Raw genomic sequence first — 14,358 nt, 5'->3', positions numbered from 1 at the left:
GCTGTGAAAGGACATGAAGAGTTAGCTGCCTGAAATCTAGGAGTAGTGCCTATGTTTCTCCTTCCATTTCCCTAGCCCATGATGGGATTGGGAAGGCCAAGGTCACTGCCAGACCCATTTGTCAGGTTCTCCTGGCTACCTGCACAGACATGCTCTTCGGGAAGCTGAAGTTAAAAGTTTATGATAGAAAATTAAAAGAGAAGAGTATTCCAGAAGCCCTCCCTCATTGAAAACTTGTAGATATGCATACAGGAATGTGGGCATCCAGCCTCTGAAATCATGTCTGTCAGCCACACTGGACTGTATGAAGGTAGCGACTATATCTGTGTCAGTGCCAGGAACCTATTAGATATATAATAAATAGTTGTCAATTGAGTGAATGAATGGAAGGAATTACTTTGTTCTCTTTAAGTTAATGACAGCTACTTTTGTGCACCCATTTGTGGAGGCTCGGTTATGACTGGGGTTCTAGGTGTTGCAAATGTTCTGAGGAGTTTTATGCCATGGCAAAATATAAGGAAAAACCCCTCAGGTCCTTGGTGTACATTAGTTATGGTTGAAGTGCCTATTATTGTGGCTCACTTGTTCCCTTCCAGTCCAGTACTTCTGCAGTTTCAACACCATGGTTGGGTAGAGAAAATTTTACTGAGGCTGAGAATTCCAGGGCCTCCCACTGACCTCACTCAAAATTGTTCATTATTCAGAAAAATCCCAACCACCTTGCGGTTCCAATTAGGAGACTCCTCCCCCTCTTTCACCTAACACCATCTATCCCGAAAAGTCACACATACTTTTCCCTTTCATTAGAGCAGGGCTTGCCAACCTTTTATAAAATAAAACTCTTCATTTTGAAATAACTATAGGGGCACCTGGGGAGCACAGTAAATTAAATGTCTGACTCAGCTCAGGTTGTGATCTCAAGTCGTGGGATCTGGCCCCACATTGGCCTCCATTTTCAGTGTGAAGTCTGCTTAAAACTCTCTCCCTCTGCCCCTCTTGCCTGTGCTCTCTGTCTCCCTAAAATAAATAAATAAATCTTTAAAAAAAGAAATAATTATAAATTTGCAAGAAGCTATAATGACATACAGAGAAGGCCTGCACACCATTCTCCAGCTTACCCTCCCCAACAATTTCAATTTACATAACAGTAGTACAATGTTAAAATCAGGAAATTGACCTTGGCACAATGTGTGTGTATGGTTCAATATCTATTTTTCACATGTGTAGATTCCTCTGAACACTTCTAAATACAAGATGCATAACTTTCCCTTTACCACAAAGATCTTCCCTTTTATAAAAACCTCCTGCCCAGCCATCTCTAACCCTTTGCCACTACTAATCTGTTTTTCATCTCTATAATTTCATCATTTCAAGAAAACAATGCATAAGATACATCCAAATTGTTACATGTATTAATAGTTTATTTATCTTATGCTGAATATTCCATGTTAAGGATATATCACAGTTTGGGGGCACCTGTGTGGCTCAGTCGGTTAAGCAGCTGCCTTTGGCTCAGGTCATGATCCCAGGGTCTTGGGATCAAGTCCTGCATTATGCTCCCTGCTCAGTGGAGAGCCTGCTTCTCCCTCTCCCTCTGCCTGCCTCTCTGCCTACTTGTACTCACTCTCTATCACTCTGTCAAATAAATAAATAAAATCTTTTTTTTAAAAGGATGTATCACAGTTTGATTAGCAATCCACATATTATAATGTATTTCAGTTTTTTTAATGTTTCAAGTTTTCATTTAAATTCTAGGTAGTTAATATATTGTGTAATGTTAGTTTCAGGAATCTAATTTAGTGATTCATCACTGACACTCAGTGCTCATCACAAGCGCCTTCCTTAATACCCATCACACATTTAGCCCACCCCCCTGTCCACCTCCCCTTCAGCAACACTCAGTTTGTTCTCTATAGTTAAGAGTCTCTTTTATGGTTTGCCCCCCCTTTTGTTCTTTCCCCTTTGTTCATCGGTTTTGTTTCTTAAATTCCACATATGAGTGAAATCATATGGTATTTGTCTTTCTCTAACTGACTTATTTCACTTAGCATAATATACTAGCTCAATCCATCCCATTACAAATGGCAAGATTTCATTCTTTTTATGGCTAAGTAATATTCCATTCCATATATATGCTATATACACATCTTCTTTATCCATTCATCAGTTGATGGACATTTGAGCTCTTTACATACTTTGATTATTGTTGGTACTGCTGCTAAACAGAAATACAATTATAAGAGAATATTATGAAAAATTATATGCCAAAAATTGGACAATCAGGGAAAAATGGATAAATCCTGACAAGCATATAAACTACCAAAACCGAAACAGGAAGAAATAGAAAACTTGAACAGGCCAAAAACCACCAAAAAATTGAATCAGTAACCAAAAAATCTACAAAGTCCAGGGACAGATGGCTTCCCAGGGGAATTCTACCAAGCATATAGAGAAAAGTTAATACCTATTCTTCTCAAACTGTTTCAAAAAATAGAAATTCAAGGAAAACTTCCAAACTCATTTTATGAGGCCAACCTTAATTTGATTCCAAAACCAAAGACCCCACTAAGAAGGAGAATTACAGGTCAATATCCTTGATGAACATGGATGAAAAAATTCTCAACAAGATACCAGCAAATTGAATCCAATAATACATTAAAAGAATTATTCACCACAATCAAGTGGAATTTATCTCGGGGCTTCAAAGTTGGTTCAGTATTTGAAAATCAATCAACATGATACACCACATTAATAAAAGAAAGGGAAAAAATATATTATCCTCTGAATAGATGCAGACAAAGCATTTGACAAGGTACAGCATCCATTCTTGACTAAAACCCTCAATGAAATAGTGTCAAAGGGAACATACTTCAATATACCTCACAAAGCTAGAACAAATAATCCTAAAATTTGTATGGAACCAGAAAGAACTCTGAATAGCCAAAGCAACCCTGGAAAGGCCATATACTAAAGACCCATCAGCAGGGGGGAAAAACAGAGAGCTTTTCCTGTACAGTCAGGAACAAGACAGAGATGTCTAGTTTCACCTTCATTATTTAAAATAGTACTGGAAGTCCTAGCTTCAGCAATCAAACAAAAAGAATAAACGCCATCCAAATTGTCAAAGAAGAAGTCAAACTTTGACTCTTTACAGACAACATGATACTCTATGTAGAAAACCAGAAAGACTCCACCAAAAAATTGGTAGAATCGATATGCAAATTCAGTAAAATCACAGGCTACAAAATCAACATACAGGAATTTGTTGAATTTCTATACACCAATAATAAAGCAGCAGAAAGAAAAATCAAGTAATCAATCCCATTTACAATTGCAACAAAAGCCATAAGGAATAAACCTAACTAAAGAGGAAAAGGATTTGTACTTTGAAAACTATAGAACACTTATGAAAGAAACTGAAGAGGACACAAAGAAATGGAAAAACATTCCATGCACATGGACGGGAAGAACAAATATTGTCAAAATATTTATACTTCCCAAAGCAATCTATACATTTAATGCAATCCCTACCAAAATGCCACAGCATTTTTCACAGAGCTAGAACAAATAATCCTAAAATTTGTACGGAACCAGAAAGAACTTTGAATAGCCAAAGCAACCCTGAAAAAGAAAAGCAAAGCAGGAAGCATCACAGTTCCAAACTTTAAACTGTGTTACAAAGCTCTAATCATCAAGACAGTACGGTACTGACACAAAAACAGACACATAGATCAATGGAACAGAATAGACAACCCAGAAATGGACCCACAACTATATGGTTAACTAATCTTCAACAAAGCAGGAAAGAATATCCAATGGAAAAAAAGACAGTCTCTTCAACAAATAATACTGGGAAAACTGGACAGCAATACACAAAATAATGAAACTGGACCCCTTTCTTACACCATACAGAAAAATAAATTCAAATGGTTGAAAGACCTAAATGTGACACACAAAATCATCAAATTAAAATCTTAAATTTTTTTTATTTAAAAGATTTTATTTATTTATTTTAGAGAGAAAGCACAAGCAGGGGGAGGGACAGAAAGAGAGAGAGAGAATATCAAGCATACTCCACACTGAGCATGAAGCCTGTCGCAGGCTTGATCTCACAACCCTGAGATCATGACCTGAACCAAAATCAAAAGTTGGATGCTTAACCTACTGAACCACTCAGGCACCCCCAACTTTTCCATTTTATTCTTCTTTATCCAACTTGTTCTGGCTATTTTTGTGCCTTTGCATTTTTTAAGATATTTATTATTTATTTATTTATTTATTTATTTATTTGAGAGTGTGTGGAAGAGGGGCGAAGGGAAAGGGAGAGTGCTTTGGAGCACTGGGTGGGGCTTGAGCTCAGGACCCATGTACTCCAGAACTCTTAATAGTTTTTTTTTTCAAAGATTTTATTTATTTATTTGAGAGAGAGAGAGCACGAGAGGGAAGAGGGTCAGAGGGAGAAGCAGACTCCCTGCTGAGCAGGGACCCCCCCAATGTAGGACTCGATCCTGGGACTCCAGGATCATGACCTGAGCCAAAGGCAGTTGCTTAACCAACTGAGCCACCCAGGCGCCCTCTCTTAATACTTTTAAATAGTACCCTAAATAATTTAGTACTAAAGACTTATTTCAGGCAAACTTATCATATCACTGAAGTATTATTTCTTCACTTTTTTTCCTTTTTTTATTATGTTCAATTAGCCAACATTTGCATTTTGATATGATTTTAAAAGAGTTTTGTTCATTAAAAATAAAAATAAAATGGTTTTGTCCATACATATAGAAATAGAAATTATCTATAACTTGAGTTAAATATGTATTTGAATTTGAAAGGGTTGACATCTTTACAATATTGAGTCCAATCCATGAACATGGTATGTTACTTCATTTACTTAGATGTTCATTGATTTCTTTCATAAGCATTTTGTAAATTTCAACATACTATGTCTGTACATGTTTTATTAGATTTATACATAAGTAATCCATTTTTTCAGTGACTATAAGTGTTACTTAAACTTTGTTTTTCACATGTTCATTTTTAGTATATAAAATATAATTGCTTTTCATATGTCAATCTTGTATCCTGCAAAGTTGTTGAACTCTATTAGATTTTTTTGTATGTGTTCTTCTTTTTTTTATTTTATTATGTTATGTTAGTCACCATACAATACATCAGTAGTTTTTGATGTGGTGATCCACGATCCATTGTTTTCGTATAACACCCAGTGTTCCATGCAGTACCTGCCCTCCTTAATACCCATCACCGGGCTATCCCATCCTCCTAACCCCCTTCCCTCTAAAACCCTATTTGTTTCTCAGAGTCCATAGTCTCTCATGGTTCATCTCTCCCTCTGATTTTCCCCCCTTCATTTTTCCCTTCCTTCTCCTAATGTCCTCCATGTTATTCCTTAGGTTGCACAAATAAATGAAACCATATGATAATTGACTTTCTCTGCTTGATTTATTTCACTGAGCATAATCTCCTCCAGTCCCATCCGTGTTGATGTAAAGTTGGGCATTCATCCTTTCTGATGGCTGAGTAATATTCCATTGTATATATGGACAACATCTTCTTTATCCGTTCATCTGTTGAAGGGCATCTCGGCTCTTTCCACAGTTTGGCTATTGCAGACAATGCTGCTATGAACATTGGGGTGCATATGGCCCTTCTTTTCACTACATCTGTGTCTTTGGGGTAAATACCCAGGAATGCAATTGCTGGGTCATAGGGTAGCTCTATTTTTAACTTTCTGAGGCACCTCCACACTGTTTTCTAAAGTGGCTGTACCAACTTGCATTCCCACCAACAGTGTAAGAGGGTTCCCTTTTCTCCACAACCTCTCCAACATTTGTTGTTTCTTTCCCTGTCCATTTGTGCCATTCTAACTGGTGTAAGGTGGTATCTCAGTGTGGTTTTGATTTGAATTTCCCCAATGGCTAATGACGATGAGCATTTTTTCATGTGTCAGTTAGCCATTTGTATGTCTTCTTCAGAGACATTTTCAAAAATTGGGCAGAAGACATGAACTCTATTAGTTTTTGAAAAATTTTAATAGATTATTTGGTATTTTCTATGCAGGCAACCATATAATATGCAAATAAGTAGAGATTTCTTTCTTTCTTTCATATCTATATGTCTTTTAAAAATTTCTTGTCTAGTGCACTGGCTAGAACTTCCAATAATATGTTCAATAGAAGTACCTAAAGCAGAATTCTTGCCTTGTTCTCAATCTTAGAGACAAAGCATGCAGTCTTTCATTATTAAATATGTAACCTGTGCATTTTTGTTTCTTCATGTTCTTTGTCAAAGTTTCCCTCAATTTCTAGTTCGTAAGAGTTTTTACATGACTGGGTGTTGAATTTGGTCAAACACTTTTTTTGTATCAATTTGTATATTCATGATATTTTCTTTTTTTTCAAGATTTTGTTTAAATTCAAGTCAGTTTACATATAGTGTAGTGTTAGTTTTGGGGTAGAATTTAGTGATTCATCGGTTGCATATTACACCCACTGCTCATTACATCAAGTGCCCTCCTTAATGCCTATCACCCAATTACACCATCCCCCACCCACAACCCCTCCAGCAACCCTCAGTTTGTTCCATATACTTAAGAGTTTCTTATGGTTTGCCTCCCTCTCTGTCCTTAACTTATTTTATTTTTCCTTCCCTTCCCCTATGTTCATCTGTTTCCTTTCTTAAATTCCACATATGAGTGAAATTATATAGTATTTGTCTTTCTCTGACATTTTTTGCTTAGCATAATACATTCTAGTTCCATCCATGTCATTGCAAATGGCAAGATTGCATTATTTTTGAGGACTGAGTAATATTCCATTGTGTGTGTATATATATATATATATATATATATATATATCACCTGTTCTTTATCCATTCATCAGCTGATGAAAATTTCTCTCTTCCTGTGTTTTAGCTATTGTGGATAGCGCTGCTATAAACATTGAAGTGCATGTGCCCCTTCAAATCACTATTTTGTATTCTTTGGATAAAAACCTAGTAGTGCAATTGCTGGGTCATAGGGTAGTTCTCTTTTTAAATTTTTGAGGAACCTCCATACTGTTTTCCAGAGTGGCTGCACCAGTTTGCATTCCCACCAACAGTGTAACTGGGTTCCCCTTTCCCCACATCCTTGCTAACATCTTTTGTTTCCTGAGTTGTTAGTTTTAGCCATTCTTACCAGTGTGAGGTGTATCTCACTGTGATTTTGATTTGTATTTCCCTGAGGATGAATGATTTGAGCATTTTTTCATTTGTGTGTTAGCCATCTGTATGTCTTCTTTGGAGAAATGTCTATTCATGTCTTCTGCCCATTTCTTAACTGGAATTTTTTTTTAATTTTGGGGTGAGTTTGACAAGTTCTTTATAGATTTTCAGTACTAGCCCTTTATCCAATATGTCTTTTGCAAATATCTTCTCTCATTCTGTAGATTGCTTTTTATTCTTTTATTTAAATTCAAGTTAGTTAACATACAGTATATTATTAATTTTGGGGTAAAATTTAGTGATTCATCAATTGCACATAACACTCAGTGCTCATTTCATCAAGTGCCCTTGTTAATGCCCATCACCCAATTACCCCAATCCCCCAAACTACCTCTTCACCCAGTAACCCTGTTTGTTCTCTATAGTTAAGGGTCTCTTATTGTTTGTCTTCCTATTTGCTTTTATCCTATTTTATTTTTCCTTCCCTTCCCTATGGTCCTCAATTTTTTTTTCTTAAATTCCACATATGAATAAAATCATATGGTATTTGTCTTTCTCTGACTTATTTCACTTAGCATAATACAAATTTCATTCTTTGTGATGACTGAGTTATACTCCATTTTATATATAACCTCTTTTTCAAAAAATATTTAAATTCAATTTAAGTAACATATACCATATTATTAGTTTCAGAGGTAGAATTCAGTGATTCATCAGTTGCATAAAACACCCAGTGCTCATTTCTTCAAGTGCCCTTCTTAATGCCCATCACCCAATTATCCATGTGGCTGTCCAGTTTTCTCAATACCATTTGTTGAAGAGACTATCTTTTTTCCATTGGATATTCTTTCCTGCTTTGTTGAAGATTAGTTGACCATATAATTGTGGGTCCATTTCTGGGTTATCTATTCTGTTCCATTGATCTATGTGTCTGTTTTTGTGCCAGTACTATACTGTCTTGATGATTACAGTTTTGTAATACGGTTTGAAGTCTGGAATTGTGATGCCTCCTGCTTTTCTTTTTTTTTTAATTTATTAATTTATTATTATTATGTTCAGTTAGCCAACATATAATACATCATTAGTTTTTTATGTAGCTTTCTTTCTCGGGGTTGCTTTGGCTATTCAGAGTCTTTTCTGATTCTATACAAATTTTAGGATTGTTTTTTCTAGCTCTGTGAAAAATGTTGGTGTTACTTTTATAGGGATTGCATTGAATGTGTAGATTGCTTTGGGAACTATAGACATTTTAACAGTATTTGTTCTTCCCACTCATGAGCATGGAATATTTTTCTATTTCTTTGTGTCTTCCTCAATTACTTTCATCAGTGTTCTATAGTTTTCAGTGTACAAATCCTTTACCTTTTATGTAGGGTACTATAAAAGCAATTGCAAATAGATTTGGTTACTTGATTTTTCTTTCTGCTGCTTCATTATTGGTGTATAGAAATGCAACAGACTTCTGTGCATTGATTTTATATTCTGTGACTTTGCTGAATTCTTGTATCAGTTCTAGCAACTTTTTGGTGGAGTCTTTTAAGTTTTCTACATAGAGTATCATGTCGTCTGTGAAGAATGAAAGTTTGACTTGTTCCTTGCTCATTCAGATTCCTTTTATTATTTTTGTTTGATTGCTGAGGCTGGGACTTCTAGTACTATGTTATACAACAGTGGTGGAAAGGGATATCCCTGTCTTTTCCAGATCTTAGCAGAAAAATTCCCCAGCTCTTCCACATTGAGGTTGATATTAGCTGTGGGTCTTTCATATATGGCCTTTGTGATGTTGTAGTATGTTCCCTCTATCCCTACTTCATTGAGGGTTTTAATCAAGAAAGGATGCTGCATTTTGTCAAACGCTTTTTCTGCATCTAATGAGAGGATCATATATATGGTTCTTATCCTTTCTTTTATTAATGTGATATATCACATTGATTTCTGGATGTTGAACAGCCCCTGCAGCCCAGGAATAAATCCCACTTGGTCCTGGAGAATAATCCTTTTAACATACTCTTCGATTCTATTAACTAGTATCTTGTTGAGAAGTTTTGCATCCATATTCATCAGGGATATTGGTCTGTAATTCTCCTTTTTAGTGGGGTCTTTGTCTGGTTTTGGAATTAAGGTAATGCTGGCCTCATAGAATTAGTTTGGAAATTTTCCTTCCATTTCTATTTTTTGGAACAGCTTCAGAAAAATATGGGGTTTTTTTTGTTTTGTTTTCATTTCTATTTTTTCCTTTTAATGAAAAAAACATTAAGGATAATTCATTATAAATTGTTATGTAAACATGAGGCCTGAATTTTAACAGCGTCCAGTCTTGCCAGATGAATGTATGCCAGATCTAGTCCCAGTATGTGGGTATCAGTTGGCACTGCTTAGTATTTCTTTTTTTTTTTTTTTGATGTAGTGTTCCATGATTCATTGTTTGTGTATAACACCCAGTGTTCCATGCAAAACATGCCCTCTTTAATACCCATCACCAGGATAACCCATGCCCCCACCCCCCTTCCCTCTAGAACCCTCAGTTTGTTTCTCAGAGTCCATAGTCTCTCAGGGTTCGTCTCCCCTTCCGATTTCCCCCCTTCATTCTTCCCATCCTGCTATCTTCTTCTTCTTCTTCTTCTTCTTCTTCTTCTTCTTCTTCTTCTTCTTTTTTAACATGTAATGTATTATTTGTTTCAGAGGTACAGGTCTGTGATTCAACAGTCTTACACAATTCAGGGCGCTCACCATAACACACACCCTCCCCAATGTCTATCACCCAGCCATCCCATCCCTCCCACCCCCACCACTCCAACAACCCTCAGTTGTTTCCTGAGATTAAGAATTCCTCATATCAGTGAGGTCATATGATACATGTCTTTCTCTGATTGACTTATTTCGCTCAGCATAATACCATCCAGTTCCAACCACGGTGTTGCAAATGGCAAGATTTCATTCCTTTTGATGGCTGCATAATATTCCATTGTATATATATACCACCTCTTCTTTATCCATTCATCTGTCAATGGACATCTTGGCTCTTTCCACAGTTTGGCTATTGTGGACATTGCTGCTCTAAACATCGGGGTGCACATACCCCTTCAGATCCTTACATTTGAATCTTTGGGGTAAATATCCAGTAGTGCAATTGCTGGATCATATGGTAGCTCTATTTTCAACTTTTTGAGGAACCTCCATACTGTTTTCCAGAGTGGCTGTACCAGCTTGCATTCCCAACAGACACAAGAAAAATATGTTTTAATTCTTAAATGTTTAGTAGAATTCCCCTGGGAAGCCCTCCAGCCCTGGACTCTTGTTTATTGGGAGATTTTTGATTGTTGATTCAATTTCTTCAATGTTTACGGGCCTGTTCAGATTTTCTATTACTTCCTGCTTCAGTTTTGGTAGTTTATATGTTTCTAGGAATTTATCCATTTCTTCCAGATAGCCTGATTTGTTGGCATATAATTTTTCATTATATTCTCTTATAATTGTTTGTATTTCTGCAGTGTTGGTTGTGATCTTTCCTCTTTATTCATGATTTATTCAGGTCCTTTCTCTTTTCTTTTTGATAAGTCTGGCTAGGGATTTATCAATTTTGTTAATTCTTTCAAAGAAGCGGCTCTTAGTTTCATTGATCTGTTCTACTTTATTTTTTATTTCTATATCATTTATTTCTCCTCTAATCTTTATTATTTCCCTTCTTCTGCTGGTTTAGGCTTTATTTGCTGCTTTTTTTCCAGCTCCTTTAGGTCTAAGTTTACACTGTGTATTTGAGACTTTTCTTGCTTCTTGAGGAATGCCTGTACTGCTATATTCTTTCCTCTTAGGACTGCCTTTGCCGCATCCCAAAGATTTTCATCTGTTGTGTTTTCATTTTTATTTGCTTCCATGTAATTTTTTAATTCTTCTTTAATTTCCCATTTGACCCATTCATCCTTCAGTAGGATGTTCTTTAACCTCCATGTATTTGTGATCTTTTCAATTTTTTTTCTTTTGGTTGACTTCAAGTTTCATAGCATTGTGTTCTGAAAATATGCATGGTATGGTCTCAATCTTTTTGTACTGGTTGAGGCCTGATTTTTGACCTAGTATGTAATCTATTCTGGAGAATGTTCCATGTGCCCTCAAAAAGAATGTGTATTCACTGCTTTAAGATGAAATGTTCTGAATATGTCTGTTAAGGCCATGTGGTCCAGGGTGTCATTCAAAGCCCTTGTTTCCTTCTTGATCTTCTGCTTAGATGATCTGTTCATTGCTGTGAGTGGGTTGTTAAAGTCCCCTACTATTACTGTATTAGTATCAATGAGTTTCTTTTAGTTTGTTATTAATGATTTATATATTTGGCTGCTCCCAAATTAGGGGCATAAATATTTGCAATCGTTACATCTTCTTGTTGGATAGACCCCCTTTACTATGATATAGTGCTTTTCTTCATCTCTTATTACAATTTTTGGTTTAAAATCTCATGATAATTTTCTTAATTAACCTGTAAATATGATGGATTACATTGATTGAGTTTTGAGTAATGAGCCAGTCTTGCCACTCTAGAATAAACACCTTTTGGGCATGGTATGAATTGTCTCTCTATCTATCATCATCTATAATTATATAACTTATTGACGTGTAAGATATAAAAGTATATATAATATAAAATTATTTAAGTGAACACATACATATACATTACCAAGTTTTATTTGTTAATATTACGTTGAGGATTTTTTTTATTTTATTATGTTATGTTAGTCACCATACAATACATCATTAGTTTCTGATGTGGATTTTTACATTTGTATTTTTAAGTGCAATTTATCTGAAGCTTTTTTTTCTTTTCTTTGTGTTTTTGTTTCTAGTTTGATTCCATCATGGTCAAAGAACATATACTGTATGGTTTCAATTTTTTAACATTTGTTAAGTTTATTTTATAGTACATAATTTGGTCTACTTTGGTGAATGTTTCATGGGCACTTGAAAAGAAAATGTATTCTGTTTTTGTGATGGTGATGTTGTATAAATGTTGAATAAAGTCTGTGGGTTGAGAGTGTTGTTGAGGTTTTCTATATCCCTACTTGTTTTTTGTTTAGTAGTTTTATCATTTGCTGAGTTGAAGTTGTTGAAATCTTTAGCTAGAATTGTGGGTTTGCCCATTTCTCTTTTCAATTCTATTAGGTTTAATTTGTGTACTTTTCAACTCTGTTTCTTGGTGCATACATGTTTAAAATTGATAAATATTCTTCATGTATTGATAGTTTTAGCATTATGTAATGTCTCTCTTCGTTATCAATAACTATTTTTGCACTAATATCTCCTCTAATATTATGATAGCCACTCCTGATTTTTGTTTTTCTATGATTTATCTTGTAACGTCTTTTTACATTCAACCAGGTATATTATTATATTTGAAGTGATTTTCTTATAAGCAGAATATAGTTGGATCATTCTTTAATCGTCTCTACTGATCCTTGTATTTTAATTGGTGCAGGTAGACAATTTACATTTTACACAGTTTCTAATTCGTTATGGCTTATGTGTGCCATTTTTGTTTGGGTTTTTTGTTTGTTCTCTGGTTTATTGTTCATTTGTTTTTCTGTTTCCTTTTTTTCTGCCTCTCTGTTGGCTATTTGAACGTTCTTTACAATTCCCGTTTGATTTGTCTTAGTGTTTCTGTGTGTGTTTCTTTGTATAGCTTTTTGGTATAGCTTTGTTTCTGTATGTATAATATACTATACAAATAAGTTATTACAGTCTACTGGTATCAACACTTTATCAATTTGAGTGAAATAAGATATCTTACCCTCCTCTATATCCCTTTATGCTACCGTATTTATTTATTTATTTACTTACTTGCTTACTTACTAGTTTATTATGTAACCTTTACACCCAACGTTGGGCTCAAACTCATGACCCTGAAATCAAGAGTCACATGCTTTTCTGATTGAGCCAGCCAATATTTCCTCTACATACACTGAGAACCACAACAGACAGTATAAAAAATTTTGCTTCAATTCTTAAACACAATGTAGACATCTCAAGAAGAGAAGGAAAGTCTACTGTACTTACCCTTATTTTTGCACTTTCTATTGTATTTTTCTTCCTACATAGTGTTGCAAGATTCCTTCTTTTATTGTTTCCTTGCTTTTTGGAGAACTTCTCTAACCCAATACTTTAGATCAAGTTTGCTGGTGACAAATATGCTTAGTTTCCCTTTACATGAGGAGTTTTCCCTTTCATATTTAAAGATATTTCACTGTATACAAAATTCTGGGTTAATAGTTCTTTTCTTCAACATTCGAAAAAAATGTTGTGTGTCTTCTGGCCTCCATGGTTTTGTTTTTGTTTTTTTAAAGATTTTATTTATTCATTTGAGACAGGGGGAGGGGCAAAGGGACCGGGAGAAGCAGACTCCCTGCTGAGAGTGGAGCCTGACCTGGGGCTCAATCTCAGGACCCCAAGATCATGACCTGAGCTGAAGGCAGAATTTTAACTGACTGAGCCACCCAGTGCCCCTGGCCTCCATAGTTTAGGATGATATGTCCTCCCATTTAAATTGTTTTGCCCCTAGAGGCTTGAGTGTAATGCTTACAGCAAGTGAAGTGGGGAGAAGTGTGAGATAAGGATGGGAGCCATGAGGCTATAGTAAAAAGTAAGGAATTGGCTTTATTTTTTTTTAAGCCAGGAAGCCAAAGGCCTATAAATAATGCATGAGAATCTACTCATTTTCCCAGTAAACCTAATAAGCAATAAGGATTCCCCAAAGGCTTTCCTTACACCAAGTAATTATTCAAATATGTTGTTCTTCAGAGGGAGTATTGTTTGGATTCTATTTCTAAAGATCCCTAGTTTAGATACCCATTCTAGGGCATATGCACAGTGGATCTCATGCCAGGGCCAGGTGGTTTACATAGGTCTACTCGTTGGTGGGACTTATTGATAATACCTAGTGCAGCTCCCACTACAGAGAAAGGATAAATGAGTTCCTCATCCTAGTCAGAGTTCAGAAATATGTAACAAATGTCTTCAAAATGGTTATTCTCTTTCACCCTATATTTCCACCTTTAAAAAATCATACTAAGAATAGAACAAGTATACAAAAAAGCATATACAGTCATATTCCATACCATATTATTTATAATACTCAACAAAATAATAATAAAA

The sequence above is a fragment of the Eumetopias jubatus genome, unplaced genomic scaffold, assembly GCF_037043125.1.
Source record: "Eumetopias jubatus isolate StellerSeaLion01/CBP00866 unplaced genomic scaffold, mEumJub1_p1.0 scaffold_11, whole genome shotgun sequence".
Classification (NCBI taxonomy): Eukaryota; Metazoa; Chordata; class Mammalia; order Carnivora; family Otariidae; genus Eumetopias; species Eumetopias jubatus.
The sequence above is the reverse complement of the archived record's forward strand: the minus strand, read 5'-3'. Positions refer to the sequence as shown.